Consider the following 15,655-nt stretch of genomic DNA (forward strand, 5'->3'; position numbering starts at 1 on the left):
CTAATTTTTCTCTGATAGAGTGATTGGAACAGATACTTCTTTGTCACAAAAAACATTCATGAAGTTTGGTTCTTTTATGACTTTATTATGGGTTAACAGAAAAAAGTGATCACATCTGCTGGGTCAAAAATATACATACAGCAGTGCTAATATTTGGTTACATGTCCCTTAGCCATTTTCACTTCAATTAGGCGCTTTTGGTAGCCATCCACAAGCTTCTGGTTGAATCTTTGACCACTCCTCTTGACAGAATTAGTGCAGTTCAGTTAAATTTGATGGCTTTCTGACATGGACTTGTTTCTTCAGCATTGTCCACATGTTTTCAATGGGGTTTAAGTCAGGACTTTGGGAAGGCCATTCTAAAACCCTTATTCTAGCCTGACTTAGCCATTCCTTTACCACTTTTGATGTGTGTTTGGGATCATTGTCCTGTTGGAACACCCAACTGTGCCCAAGACCCAACCTTCGTGCTGATGATTTTAGGTTATGTTGAAGAATGTGAAGGTAATCCTCCTTCTTCATTGTCCCATTTACTCTCTGTAAAGCACCAGTTCCATTGGCAGCAAAACAGCCCCACAGCATAATACTCCCACCACCATGCTTGATTGTAGGCATGGTGTTCTTGGGGTTAAAGGCCTCACCTTTTCTCCTCCAAACATATCGCTGGGCATTGTGGCCAAAAAGCTCGATTTTTGTTTCGTCTGACCACAGAACTTTCCTCCAGAAGGTCTTATCTTTGTCCATGTGATCAGCAGCAAACTTCAGTCGAACCTTAAGGTGCCGCTTTTGGAACTAGGGCTTCCTTCTTGCACGGCAGCCTCTCAGTCCATGGAGATGCAAAACACGTATGACTGTGGACAATAACACCTGTGTTCCAGCAGCTTCTAATTCTTGGCAGATCTGCTTTTTGGTGATTCTTGGTTGACTCTTCATCCTCCTGACCAATTTTCTCTCAGCAGCAGGTGATAGCTTGCGTTTTCTTCCTGATCTTGGCAGTGACGAAACAGTGCCATGCACTTTATACTTACAAACAATTGTTTGCACTGTTGCTCTTGGGACATGCAGCTGCTTTGAAATGGCCCCAAGTGACTTTCCTGACTTGTTCAAGTTAATAATTCGCTTTTTCAGATCCATGCTAAGCTCCTTTGACTTTCCCATTGTAGCGTTTGTGGGCGTTTGTATCCAATGAGCCCTATTTAACTGGCCTAAGAGAAGTCAGCAGCTGTAGTCACTCATAATCACTCACAAGAAGTTAAGAGGCCATGCTATGAAGCTCAGTTCACTGACAACTTTGTAAGTCACCAAAATTGCTAATTCATGTTGCTGTATGTATATTTTTGACCCAGCAAATGTGATCACTTTTTTCTGTTAACCCATAATAAAGTCATTAAAGAACCAAACTTCATGAATGTTTTTTGTGACAAAGAAGTATCTGTTCCAATCACTCTATCAGAGAAAAATCAGAGTTTTAGAAATAACGGGACACTCGGTAGAGCCATTATATTATATTCTTTACAAGTGTATGTAAACTTTTGACCACAACTGTATATTCATAGAACAAAAATATTCTGGGAGGTCTTGAATAAGTTGGCAGGGAAAAGATAAAAAAAAAACATGGAAAAAGTGATGTACAATCACTAATGAAAAATGAAGAACTCTATTAGAATACACGTCATACATGTGGTAGTAGTGGTACATGTATATATGTATAACTCACATATATAGCAGGGACATTAAAACTAGTTTAATTATGAGAGCAAAAAGGTTGATCTATGATGTTGCTAAACAGTGGTAAACACATAAACACATCAACTTCAGTGTGTAACAGAAGTTCATATTTAACAAATAATTTAGATGGATTCACAAACCAATCAGTTTTCATAGAATAACCAACCATACGATTACTGCAGGCTTTACTGCAGGCTAACTTGCTAATTTCTTCAATTCAATTTTGAAAAACAAAATATTATTAAGGAACCTTTTATCTTTAATATTATTTTTAGGGCTTGCTGAGATCAACCGACTTCTTGTTCAATGCATCGTTTTGTGTTACTGAAGGAATAACTTTTGAATTAAATTGTTTCAACTTCACGAGATTCTCACTATGTACATCAGTGGACTGGTGTTAAAAGGGTTAACACTGTTTGTGAGATAGAAACGATGGCCATGCAAGTCTGAAATGATGTCTTTAGTCACTTGCTTATCATCGTTATTCACTTAGAGTGCACCTGTAGAGTTCCCATTATCCAGGGAAGTGACAGGAGTCTTCCTGGTTTCCCGCCACAAAGCTTCAGGGAGACAGAGTGGTCTTTGTCCGTCATCTGCCTGTGCTGGGCTCTCACTATTCACCATCCTACACTATAATATATGAAACAACTTCACACTACATAAGCATAAACTTACTATTATATCTAATTTGCAAAACGTTATCCCTGAATAAACTAAAAAAAAAATAATGCTTACACTTTATTTATGATACAGACATGCTGCACCAGCTGATTCTTGCACAACCCCATTTCTGAAAAGGCAAGGATGCTGTGTAAAAATGTAACAATGTGTAAACCCTATAAACCCACATTTTATTTACAATAGATCACAGAAAACATATCACATGTTTAAACTGAGGCATTTTATTTTTTCATGAAAAATATTTGCTAATTTTGAAAACGGGCAGGATTCTGTCATGGAAATCACTGGATGGGCTCAGAAACACATCCAGATGTAATCGTGAACACAGTTCACTGTGATATACACAAATGTAAGATGATGATGCTCTATTAAACAAAAAATGGGGCCATGTGTGAACACAATCCAGAAACAGTGCCCTCTTAGTCTCCAGGCTAAAGAGGGACCATCCAACTTGTTTTCAGCGCTCAGTGCAAAAAGTTGCATCTCTGTTAGTGCCTATTGAAACGTACCATCAATGCTAAAAGATGTACAAAGATTTTAGAGCTGCATGCATCTACTCTAACAACATGACTTCATAATAGAAGAACTCTTTCACCAACTGGAAACATTTGGAGTATCATAAAATGGAAAAACTTAAATAAAGACGACCCGGGAGTGTTGTGCAGCTAGAATGCTATATTAGACGATATTGGGATAACGCTCCTCTCCCAGAAGTGTAGCAGCTGGTTTCCTCAGTTGCCAGATGTTTACAGACTGCTGTTTAAAGAAGACAGTATGCTACAGATTGATAAACATGGTCCTGTACCAACTTTATTGGGACATGTTGCAGCCATCAAACTCTAAGTGACCTTGATTTGTTTTTTGTGTTCTATTGTGAATAAATATGAGTTTCTGACGTTTCATTCTGTTTTTTATTTGCATTTTACACAGTGTATTTTTTTTTGGGGGGGGGGGGGGGCTGTAATATAAATTTCTATATACTTTTTACAGTGAATTAAATTGCTAGTGCAATAAATTATTTCTCCTGTTTTTCCCCCTTTTTTCCTGAATAAAAAGTGTAGTCAGCTTTATTGGGGGAGACACGTCAGACTCAATTACCTGCTGCTGTTTTTGCTCACAGCGGGAAGTGCTGATGTTTCTGTGGGGGTGGGGCATATGAAAGTAAAGCAGAGGCCATGCTCTTTGAAAGCCTGCTTTCACACATGCACTGCAGCCCTAAACTTGCAGCCCTGCCCCCCACCCCTCTGAAGGAGGTCCACACGTCCAACACAGTCGACATTAAGCAGTTTACCTGCTGTCTGCGTGTGTCCAGTTGTGCCGATTTGGGTCAATGTGAGAATAAGAAAAGGAAGTTGACGGGTGAGTTCATAGTGAGGGGGCATCATGTGTCTGGGCTCCTGCGTGTTCCCAGGCAACCCCTTTGCATTGACTTAATAGAATATTTCCAGGACTGCGAATGAAAGTAACGCATCGTGAGAAAAGGCAACATCACATCAGGCGATGTCCTGATCTAAACGCACCGACACTGTCATCTCATGCGACCGTTTTCTAGAGTTTGATTGAAATATGTGAACACTGTGTTGAGGGCAGTTGCACCTTTGATGGCTTAAGACAGACTTACGCAGACTACCAGCATTTTTGAACACCTACTTTTCCAGGTAATAACTGAAATGTACATAGTGACATGTCTCAGTGTCATCTAAAATAAACATAGAAAGTAAATCTTTAAAAAAAAGCATAAATATGAAAAACAAACGGTATATTCAATCTAAGCTTAAACTTTAAAATCATTCAGCAGCTGAACACACAGTGTTGTTTGGAAAGTTTTGCCCTGCATTTGCAGAAGTTCCAGCAAATCTTTCACACGTGTAAGATGCTTTGCAGTGCTGGTCTTCTCCTTCTCATTTTCTCACCATTATAATAGAAATACACAGTACAATTTTACCCTGGCAGTTACTTACATGTTTGCTTGTGTTATTCCCATGAATGTTAAAAAATTTTTTTTATTTTATTTTACTTTATTGCTTAATTAACTTTATTGAAATACAAATTTCCATACAACATTTAGAGTTGAGTTGTCTCTCATTCGTGATGTTTTTTCGGCAGTAGAGCAGTATAGCCAGTGGCAAAGAGTACTCGCTTTGTTTCAACACAGTCATTAAAACAGCTTTTTGATAATCACGAATAATGAGGGCCTTCTCTTTGAGATGCTGGTGTGAACTGATTGGCCTCATTATTTGAATTAAACCAAATGTTCTTCAGGTTTGAAGAGGACTGTGGTTGAACATTAAGTGTGATAATGGCTACCTGCTGCAGAGTGTGCTTTGGGGAAGCCTTTTTTCTTTTCCCCACGTTGTGCAGTAGATATTTAAACTTTGCTCAAAAGGTGCCATATAAGGTCCTCTAAATATATTTTCTTTTTCTTTTTTTGCTGTTACTCATGCATAGGTAAAATCAGATGAGAAAGCAGCAACAGTGATGTTTCAACACAATTTCATATGCAAACTTAAAGATTTGTTTCATTTCAAATGTTTTATAATGTTTGCAAGTGTTTTCTATCACTGTCTTGTAGTTTCTTCATGTTCTCGCCTGACCTGATTCTACTTAGAAGTATACAGTGACTGCCAAGCGATCTTAAAAGTCATCTATACCACCCAAACATTTTAATGGGCGGCCAAAAAAGATTTGTTTTCCAGTTTTACCAAACCATTCTTTAAAACGGTAATTGGAACCAAGAAAACCAAAATGACTTTCTACAGTTGACTTGATTTTCTCTCATGACAGGGAATGCATTATGTTATTATCTTAACTTCCTCTTGGTCAGAGACCAAAGAATTGCTGAGCTGCCCATACTGCCTTCTCTTGTGTAGGCTTAATTTCTGCCTGGCTTAATAACCGACTGTCTCACACGCCCATCTGTGTAGTGGCTAAAGTAAGAGTAAGAAACATAACTCCACTTGGAAGTTTACCATAAGGAGTCAATGACTGTTCACACAGTTAGTGAAAATATTTAGGATCACACAGTTTTAAAACACTTAGGATCTGAGTTGTCCAGCATGACACCAACATTTTTTTGAAACACTGCAATCTCAAGTGCCCAGAGGTCATGCATAGGCTGGGAAAGAATGGGGTTGGGGGATTAAAAGGTTTCCAGATTGCTGCATTATGTGAACTGCAATTGGCAAATATCTGTGATGCGGGGATGGTTTGTGTTCGATTATCATCCCCCTCTCTGGTTTTAACTCGCTTCTTATGTCTTTGTTCCACTGCCATCCATTCAGTGTAAGAAAAAGCGTGCCAGATGCAGCCATTCATAAAGTTCCAGTCTGCTGGGCTTCTTAAAATATCACCACAAGAACTTTATGTAAAGACTTGAGGTAAAGACATTCTTTTAGAAGCTGGAGCCAAGACAAAAAAACACAAAACTCAGTGTAGATCAGTGGTTTTCCCCAGAGGCAACAAATGTTACACAGAAGAGGAAATCTGTGTTTTCTCTCTGAGTGACTGACAGCTGGTCAGCTGTCCCAACGTGACTGACACCCTACTTGCTGAGTGACAACAGATTACTCCAAACAACTGTCATTATTCGGGCATTCTCACTGTTACTGTGCAGCTCTTTCTTTTATTTTTTTTTTTGCCTTTATATTTTTTAAAGATGTTAAGAAGTCATAGAAAGAAGTACTTGTGGTTAGCAGGGAACATTATTCCTTTTACATACCTACTCGGTTACAGGACCATGCAGAGCTGGAACCTATCCCAGCTGTCACACAACAAGTAGTTGCTAGTCCAACAGGGCTAACGCAGCGCGACCGACTGTTATTCATGCTCATATTCACACCTACAACAACATATTTAGAATTACTACTTAACCTAACATGCATGTATTTGGGCTGCGGTAGGAAGCTGGAGCACCCAGGGACAACTCATACAGGCACAGCGAGAACATACAACCCCCAAGCAGACAGGCCACAGCCAGCCAACAGGTCCAAACCATTAGGCTGTGATGCAACAGAGCTAAACACTGCATCACCACAGGAACTATTTTCTTTCTTCTGAGCCGGATCAGACAATATATTATTACACTTCTGGTTTAGCAGTATGAAAAGATAGGTGACCACAACAAAGTTTTTGCAAAAGTTAAGCTTATTACACAAAACCGCTTTTAGCATGAATATTGTGGTGGTTAACACATGTGAAAGCTGGTGCGCTTTCACCACCTTCACCATCCTGGACTTGAATGCACCAGTTCAAGACCAGGAAGGTGAAGGTGGAGCTGAAAGAGGATGGGAAGTATCGAACTACAAATATATCGTATATTTGAAGTTATATATCATATATTATTACAAATGATATCCAAGAGAAGAAATAAAGCCTATTTCTTTACTTTCTTCTTACTTCTTACACTTTGTTTTACATTCACACTATTTTGATTTGAAGAAATGCCATTGTAATCAATGTTTGCACTGCCACTTACATCACATGGCCTCTAAAGCTGTGGGGATAAGGTTTGGTTGTCTGGACTTCAAGGGATCAAGGTTCACTTTTGTCCAGAGCCAACTCCATTTACCCCACATTCTGCATTAAACTTATCCAAGTTACGGTCACACTGTGGAGCCAATACAAGCTATCACAGGACATGTGTACACCCAGGCCTGTCCAACACAGGGCTAAGACAGAGTGCATGTTCTCCCTGTACTTGTGTGGGAGGCACACTCACAGGGAGAACATGCAGAAATGCAGATTTTCTGTTATCGGCTTACGCGTGTACATACTGAACGATTTTTGTCAAATCCACAGAAACAGAAAAAAAATAGCTACTCTATTGAAAGAGATCAATCCTAGAGACCACATCAACTGCAATAGTGTGTGTTTGCATATGAAATCACTCTTGACAAAGGGAGTTACATACTGCATTAAAAATCCCAATTAATGTATGACAGGAGTGTAAAATGGGATGGAGCCTGGGTCCACCCTAAATGGGACATGAGGACTGACACTAATGGTGATCTTTACTCAGTACTAATAGGTCAGCTCACACCCATTTCCAAACTGAGCCTTTTTATTTATATCGTAATTAAACTCACAAGCTTTGCGACTGCATCTTTCATAGTTAAAAACTAAAGGATTTGTCCTCAAAATTGCCTTTGTAGTGATTCCTCCTTCTATAAATGTCTCTGGAATCACATTTTCTGGTGACACACAGACACACTTAAATGGAAAACAGTATTAAATATACATTAAATGAAGTCACTATAACCTTCATATTTCTGAGTTCAGGTAAGACAGATCTCTTTAGGCTGGAGCTGCTTTTATGCGGTCTGAGGTGGCATGGGGCCGGATGGCGACTGCCTTTACGGGCAATGTGATACGTGGGTCACCCAGAAGCCTGCACTACAGATCACCAGGATCAAACACTCTTTGATTGCCTCTTTAACCCGCTGGTTTTTACACAGTGAAAAGCTGCACCTCATGCAGGAGAAATGTTGAATGTTATGTGACTTGCAGATTTTAGTTTAGCATTGACTCAGCTGTAAAATGAATCCTGCAGCTACAACTGAGTAGATGTTAATTCTGCTTAGATAAAGTTGCATTCCCCCCCTTTGTTCAGTGTTTTTCTTTAAACAAAGTTTATAAAAAGTTATCAAAGTTATTTCAGTTTGTCTTTGTCAGAATATCAATTTCGCTTTGGTTTGCTCTTCATGCTATCAGACTGTTAATTTTACAGGTCTGTTTAAACATCAGACTTCCCATGTTTAGAATTCCACAGACGGTTGTCGATGTGTGATAGAGAAATCAGTTAAAATTGAAACACATTACCGCCAACTTTCCTTCGACAACTCGCTCAGTTCTTCTTTTGCTACTTTGCAGGAGAGATTTGTTCTATGGGGAACTGTTTGAATGCCCCTGAGATAATACCAGTCCACTCAGGTATGGAACATACACCTTTTTTACAGCTTTTTACAAGGTCCCTCAGGGGCTGACTTTTCACAAGAGGTTTTTCACCTTAGCTCTCTCTTCAGCTGGTTTCAGACACACATCACCATCATTTTGAACAATGAATGAACCTCTCTAGCTTCAGCAAACGCACTCTAGATCAACTCACCTTATATAGTTCTCTCTTTCGGATCATGTCAAGGAATGCTATTACTACAGTACTGATGGCACCTAAATGCAGTTTTAATAATTTTGTTTTAAGGCAGATAATGTTTGAGTGGTTCAGAGAAAATTCTCCGGAAAGGACACTGACTCTACAGACTGTGATCTCTGGGTGTTAGAGGATGCTTATATCCAATTTCTCAATAAATAAAGTGATAATTAGCATGTTTAAACAGCATTCATGTTATCACAGAGCACCCCATGTTCATTTTAACAGCTGTTACACATTGACACTTGTTACGAAAATGTTTTTTCACTTCTAGTTTTCGTTATTTCATTTGTTTTCGTTAATAATAATAACCTTGCTCTGCACACTGGAATAAACATAATCAACATGATCAACATTTTACTGCGTGTTATTTCACCATCTTATCGATTCCAACTCTCCATCCGCATGTGGTTTGGCACATTATATTTATAATATAAAAGGAACTGTTTTCCTTTAAAAAGATGACGTCATCATTTTAAAGGAAAACAGTTCCTTGTTTTTTGGACTGGATTGACTCGCTGCAATCCTTTTAGGCTCAGGACTTCTCATGTGATCAATGTCCCATATAAGTGAATTTCTCCCAAGCCCATTATAATCATGGAGAAAAATACTTTGCAACTGTTTCCAGTAAGAATATTTTATAGCGCTTTAAAGTTCAATCTCTCAGGCCTGGATTAAAGAGCTGATTTGTTAAATCAGGAACTCACAAAATACCAAAACATCACCACCGGTGGATCACACCTCTCAGATTTTCTTATCTCAGTGCACTGTAACAAAAGCAAAAACAAACGTAACCAATAAAATACTCATATAATAACAAATACTGAGGCCCATTGCAAACATGTCCAAGCATAAAACCATCTTTCTCTCTCTTAGAGAAAGAAAACAATCCAAACCTCACTGATAAAATCAACCTAGTGTCAAGCAAAACCCAAAAATCAACCAAAACTTCACAAGAAAGTTTTTCTCCCTCCCGGGACAATATTGTGTAGGAATACAGGTACCGTAACTCCTTTTTGCACTGACAAAAAACATGTTGGATTTACTTAATTCAATAGTGGACACTGGTTGCACACAAATGTTTTGCTTTGGCAGAAACTTAAACAACTGAGTTAAATCAACACAACCTTTTCATATTCAGTAAACCTGTGCATTTTGTGTTCATAAAACACGATTGAAACATGTTCAGATGGAGAAAGTTGAGCTCCTGGAGTATTTTAATCCTTCAATTCTGTCAGTTTATTTCAACACTATTCAATAACTTTTATCCGAATACTACTTGGTCACTTAAATACTACATGTTGTCTTCATATTACATGCGGTTCAACAAAGTCTAGATTCTGGTTACCATAAAAATTGAAGGGGTCTACAACAACTACCATCCTCCTATCTTTATCCTGGTTGCACCAGGGCTGGGAAATAACCCTGAAGTGATAGGTTGCCAGGCAGGGTACACCCCGGACAGCTGACCGGTCTATCAGATAGAAAGAAACAGCCGTTTACACTTACATTCATGGATAATTTAGAATCATCAATTAACCTAGCTCTAATAACTGCATGACTTTTCACTGTGGCAGGAAACCAGAATACCCAAAGAGAAACCACTGCAAACTAGCCAGACTGTGGACTTGCACCCAGGAGCTTCTTACTGTCAAGCAACAGCACTAACCAGCATGCCAACAATGTAGGAAATACAGAAAAGCTATGATTTCCTGTATTTGAGGCAGAATTCTTTTGTTCTTGCCCTTGACAGGTTAATCCACAATAAATAGCAATAGCATGCATGGGGTGTGTGTGTCGTTGTCTGCCTCTTATAACTCCAGTGATTTTCCTGTAGTTTGAAATCTTATGCGGTGTTGTGAATTCCGTGAGTTCAGCAACTAACCACTCTTATTGGATTGTATAGTGTCATCTCAATGAGAACAAATTGAGTTGTTGGATTTCGTACAGATCTTTAAAGCCTGAGGCAATTGTGTTAAATACACGCGAGATGCTTACGTAAACCCAAGGGCTGGCCCCTTTTTTCTTTTTTTTCTTTTTTCAGTGTGTTCCTCCTTCAATTAAATCTCAATCACAAAAATGTGGCGCTCCGAAATAAGGCTCACACCGTTAATTCATCATTTTCACTCTGTACCACTGCTCCTTATCAGGCTGTGTGAAGCACAGTAAACAATTCAGTGGAGGCCTTAAGCCATAAACAGGCATCACACACAGACATTGTTTTCATAACCAAACTGCCTTAGACCTTGTCCCCTAAATCTACACAAATCCCCTCTGGGTGACATGAAATGCATTTAACCAATAAACAATCAATGGGTTCTTGCTGTTGTAACAGATTCTGTATTTGGATGTTTGTGTGCAGCATTTGTTAGTAAAGCGTTCTTCATTGCATCAGCGTGTGTGTGTATCACTCTTCATTGCACAAGCGTGTGCATGTGCATGTGTGTGTATCACTCTTCATTGCACAAGCGTGTGCATGTGTGTGTGTGTGTGTGGATCACTCTTCATTGCACAAGCGTGTGCATGTGTGTGTCATTTCTCAGTGAATTGACTCAGCGCGTGTGTGTGTGTCAGTTCTCACTCAATCAACGAGTGCATATGTGTTCATATGTGTGTTTCTCTTCATTCTGAATCAGTGTATGTAGATGTGTGCGTTTGTGTGTGTTTGTGTTCATCACTTTCCTGTTCTGGTGTTCTGGGTAAACCACGGCCTGAAGCATGCCCTGGGGTCCTGCCCTCCTCCATTTCAGCCTGTTTGCATCCATTGGTGCTGCTGCTCAAAGTTCTGTCCATACTGGTTGTGGCCCCAATTGAGGCAGTCCTTTTCTCCAGTGTCCTGCATCTTCTCCTTGTCCAGCTCCTCCTTAACTTGACACTTTTGCTTCTGTAGCTCCTTCAGGGCTTGCTCCTGCTGTTGGAGCTTTTTCGTCAGGTTTGGCGACCTCCTGCTCCAGCAAGCTCCGGCCTGATTTCAAGTCCTGTGTCTGTGACTCCAAGCCTGACTGATGGGTTCGATTATCAGCCAGCTCCTCCTGAGCCATGCTCTTTTCTTGTGCTTTTGTCCATTCTGAGGTGCCTCCTGACCTCAGTTACTCCTCCTGTCTCTGGCACGCCCTTTTTGCTGCCCGATCATCCGTGTTGGTCCGTCACTGTCCTGCACAGTTTTAATGCAGAGTTGTTAAGGTCAGCATTCTTTTGCTCTGCCTCACTTTTCATCCGGGCTTAATGGCCGTCTCGTCACAGCTCTGTCAGCTGAAGCTGTCTGGAAATCTCCCCCGTGTAGTGAAACGGGCCTTGGATTTAACGCTCTCCGTCTCTGCTGCATGAGATCATTTTCCTGCAGCACTGTTGACATTTGTAGGTTGTTGTTGTGGGTCCAGCTGCTGTAGCATTTGGTCAGGGTCACATCAAAGATGGTAGAGGAGTGAGCAAAGATGGTAGAGGGGCGAGCAGGAGTCCAGGTCAGCCTCGGCTTTCAGGGCCGACAAAGCAGCCTGTAATCAAGCATAAAGAGAAAAAACTAAACAAAACAAAAACAAAACAAAAACAGACAAACAGGAAAATGATGTTGTGTTGTGTTACGGATTCAAATATTGGGGATGGATACAAGAGGAAAAACCACAATAACAACACTGGTCCGGCCGGGTTGAGTCAAACGATGATTTTAATGATCACACGCGTGGGAGATGGACACCGTACGCAGACAGCATCAGATCTCAAAATGGTGGAGCATTGATCAAACTCTTATAGCCTCTAGTGGCCCCACCTAATCATAAAAGCCTAAACAATCACATGCTTTCTCTCACACGGCGCCTAAGCTACGACCTTGGCTCCCTGTTTATCTGCTCCTGCTGAGATGGGGCAGAAAACTCCAGTATGTTCTGTTCTCTTCTAATCAGACAAATAAGGCGATGACTTTCTGCGAACAGTATTTCTTATAACTCAGCAGTATAATGCATCATAAAACAATATCATTCATTCAAAATAAATCAGCAGTCTAATGTAATGCAAATCAGTTTAACAAAGGCAATAGTTATCACCTTCTAATTCAGGAGAATAATGCAAACTAAAACTACATAATAATTCACAATCTTTAATTAGGGGTCTAACATGGCATAAAATAATATTATAATCCAACACTCCCCCTGATGAGCTCTTTAGAATAAAGAGCTCACCTACACCCTGTAATCCAGTGTGGCCGGGTTCATTTCTTCTCACTCCTGAGGCCCTTTGTCCCCCTGTTGGGCGAACCATATGTGAGATGACCTCTGTGTTTGCGCAGTTCAGATGCAAGAAAAACTATTATTACAACAATAGCAGGTACAGATGACACTACCCAATTCTCCCACAGCTTTATTTTGGTGCTACCTTATACCCTTCAGACGTACTCAGACTAGAACCTCTGTCCAAGGAGCTTTTAGCCTTTATTTTATTGCTGCAGCTACCAGTGTCTTCCAGTTTGGGGGCTCGTCCTGTGGTATTGGGGTGGAAGTTGGAGGTTTGGACGGTCCGAGGTTGTCGAACGGACAGGCACGAGCCAGTGGTGTGACGTGCGTGGGCACAAGCTTATACAAAGGTAAGGCACTACCTGTTGAATCTATTTCCAAAGTGTGCCAAATTGGACATGATAAAATTAAAGTCTACTCACTGAAATTACTGGTAGATGTCTGTTTTGATTTTGATGAAAAAATCTCATGAGTTAATGCAGTTAGAGGCTGCTAAGAAATTAATGCAGTTAGAGGCTCAAGTAGTTTGGTAGGGAATTGGTCATTTTGTGAGTTAGAGGCTCCATTGATCACTAAGTTGCACCTGCCTCAGTCATACTCTTGTTTCGAGGAGTTGACTGCTGTTTCAAAGTGTTATAAATTATTATAGGACGGCAGTTAGAGGCTGCTAAGAAGCGCATAGCCCAGAGGTTACGCTCCCTCCTGGCCGTGGACGCGCGACCTTGACCTGTCGGCGATCAGGGTTAGTTCAGTTTGGCTTAACTGTGGGGTACAGGGCATCCTGGAATAAGCTAGGAGTTAGAGGCTCCTTACCGTGTTAAACGGTATCTGCGCTTTTTTGGACACTGTTAAATTGAGTTAGGGACTTTAGAGATTAGGCCAGATACAGTTAGAGGCTGATACTGGTTAATTGATTACAAAAAAGTTGGACTTTCTTCGGTTGGACCCAGAACACCAGAACAGGAAAGTAATGAACACAAACACACACAAACACACACATCTACATACACTGACTCAGAATGAAGAGAAACACACATATGAACACATATGCACTCGTTGATTGAGTGAGAACTGACACACACACACACACGCTGAGTCAATTCACTGAGAAATGACACACACACATGCACACAAATCGAAATGGTGATTCAATTCACTGAGAAGTGATGAACACACACACACATGCACACGCTTGTGCAATGAAGAGTGATACACACACACGCTGATGCAATGAAGAACGCTTTACTAACAAATGCTGCACACAAACATCCAAATACAGAATCTGTTACAACAACAAGAACCCATTGATTGTTTATTGGTTAAATGCATTTCATGTCACCCAGAGGGCATTTGTGTAGATTTAGGGGACAAGGTCTAAGGCAGTTTGGTTATGAAAACAATGTCTGTGCGTGATGCCTGTTTATGGCTTAAGGCCTCCACTGAATTGTTTACTGTGCTTCACATAGCCTGATAAGGAGCAGTGGCACAGAGTGAAAATGATGAATTAACGGTGTGAGCCTTATTTCGGAGCGCCACATTTTTGTGATTGAGATTTAATTGAAGGAGGAACACACTGAAAAAAGAAAAAAAAGAAAAAAGGGGCCAGCCCTTGGGTTTACGTAAGCATCTCGCGTGTATTTAACACAATTGCCTCAGGCTTTAAAGATCTGTACGAAATCCAACAACTCAATTTGTTCTCATTGAGATGACACTATACAATCTAATAAGAGTGGTTAGTTGCTTAAGCTAATAGTGACCCAAGAGGTTTCCGGACTTTTTTAGAGAATCAGTGAGAAGCATAAATCATTATTTCCATGTTTAAGCATTAGTCATTGAAGTGAACTGAATAGCGTTTAGAAGATAAAATGCCTGTGTTCATGAGAAGCTGAGTACCACACTGGAGAGGAAACCGTGGGACAGTAGGCGGAAGCAAACACATGATTTTTGGGGGGGCAAATGTTAGGATTAAAAATGGCTAATTTGTTTTTGATGTCTTTTGTTAAAATGAGTGGTTTTAATAATTTCCAGACACACCTTGCAAATGTGCTTATAATGAGTTGGCGCTCGGTCTTTTGAAGGTCATAAGCTTCGTTCGGCGTGATGGTCCAGACTGATAAAGTGTAGGAAATGCCTTGAGTGCAGAGGGCTAAATGCAAACACGCTTACACACACATAGGATATGATTAGAATAAGTCCCTGGGACATTCTGAATAGTCTAAACCAATTCTGAATCACCAGAAGATCAGTAGATAACAACATTAGATTATTAGGGCTAGGAAGAGAGGTGTTTTGGTTTTCTGTCTCTTACAGAGAAAGGAACAGGCACCAGACGAGGTCACAGATATACGAGGATCCTTCGCAGCAGAGACAGACACAGTGACTGCCGAGACACCAACTGGGTTCAAGTGTCATGGCGTTTGGGCTCTGATTAGTCACCTCAAAAGGATGGATCCCATAAACACAGCAATAACCATGAAGGGGTTGGCGGAAATCCAGGAACACCAGACCAACGAGGTTCGAGAGGCTCTTGGGCAAAAGGGGGACACGTTCCTGTTCCTTTTTCTGGAGGATACACAGGACACACAGGACCCGAGGATACACAGATCGTTGTTGGAAATCGGGGCAGAATAATCCCCTGATCTGTGTCACGGCTGAAGGGTTGTCTAACCCCTGAGGTTGAAGAAAGGAGAGCAGAGGATCACCCAACTGGAAGACACTGGTGGCTGCAGCAATAAAATAAAGGCTAAAAGCTCCTCGGACAGAGGTTCTAGTCTGAGTACGTCTGAAGGGTATAAGGTAGCACCAAAATAAAGCTGTGGAAGAACTGGGGAGTGTCATCTGTACCTGCTATTGTTGTAATAATAGTTTTTCTTGC

Source organism: Aulonocara stuartgranti (assembly GCF_965226115.1).
Source record: "Aulonocara stuartgranti genome assembly, chromosome: 12".
In the NCBI taxonomy this organism is placed as follows: domain Eukaryota; kingdom Metazoa; phylum Chordata; class Actinopteri; order Cichliformes; family Cichlidae; genus Aulonocara; species Aulonocara stuartgranti.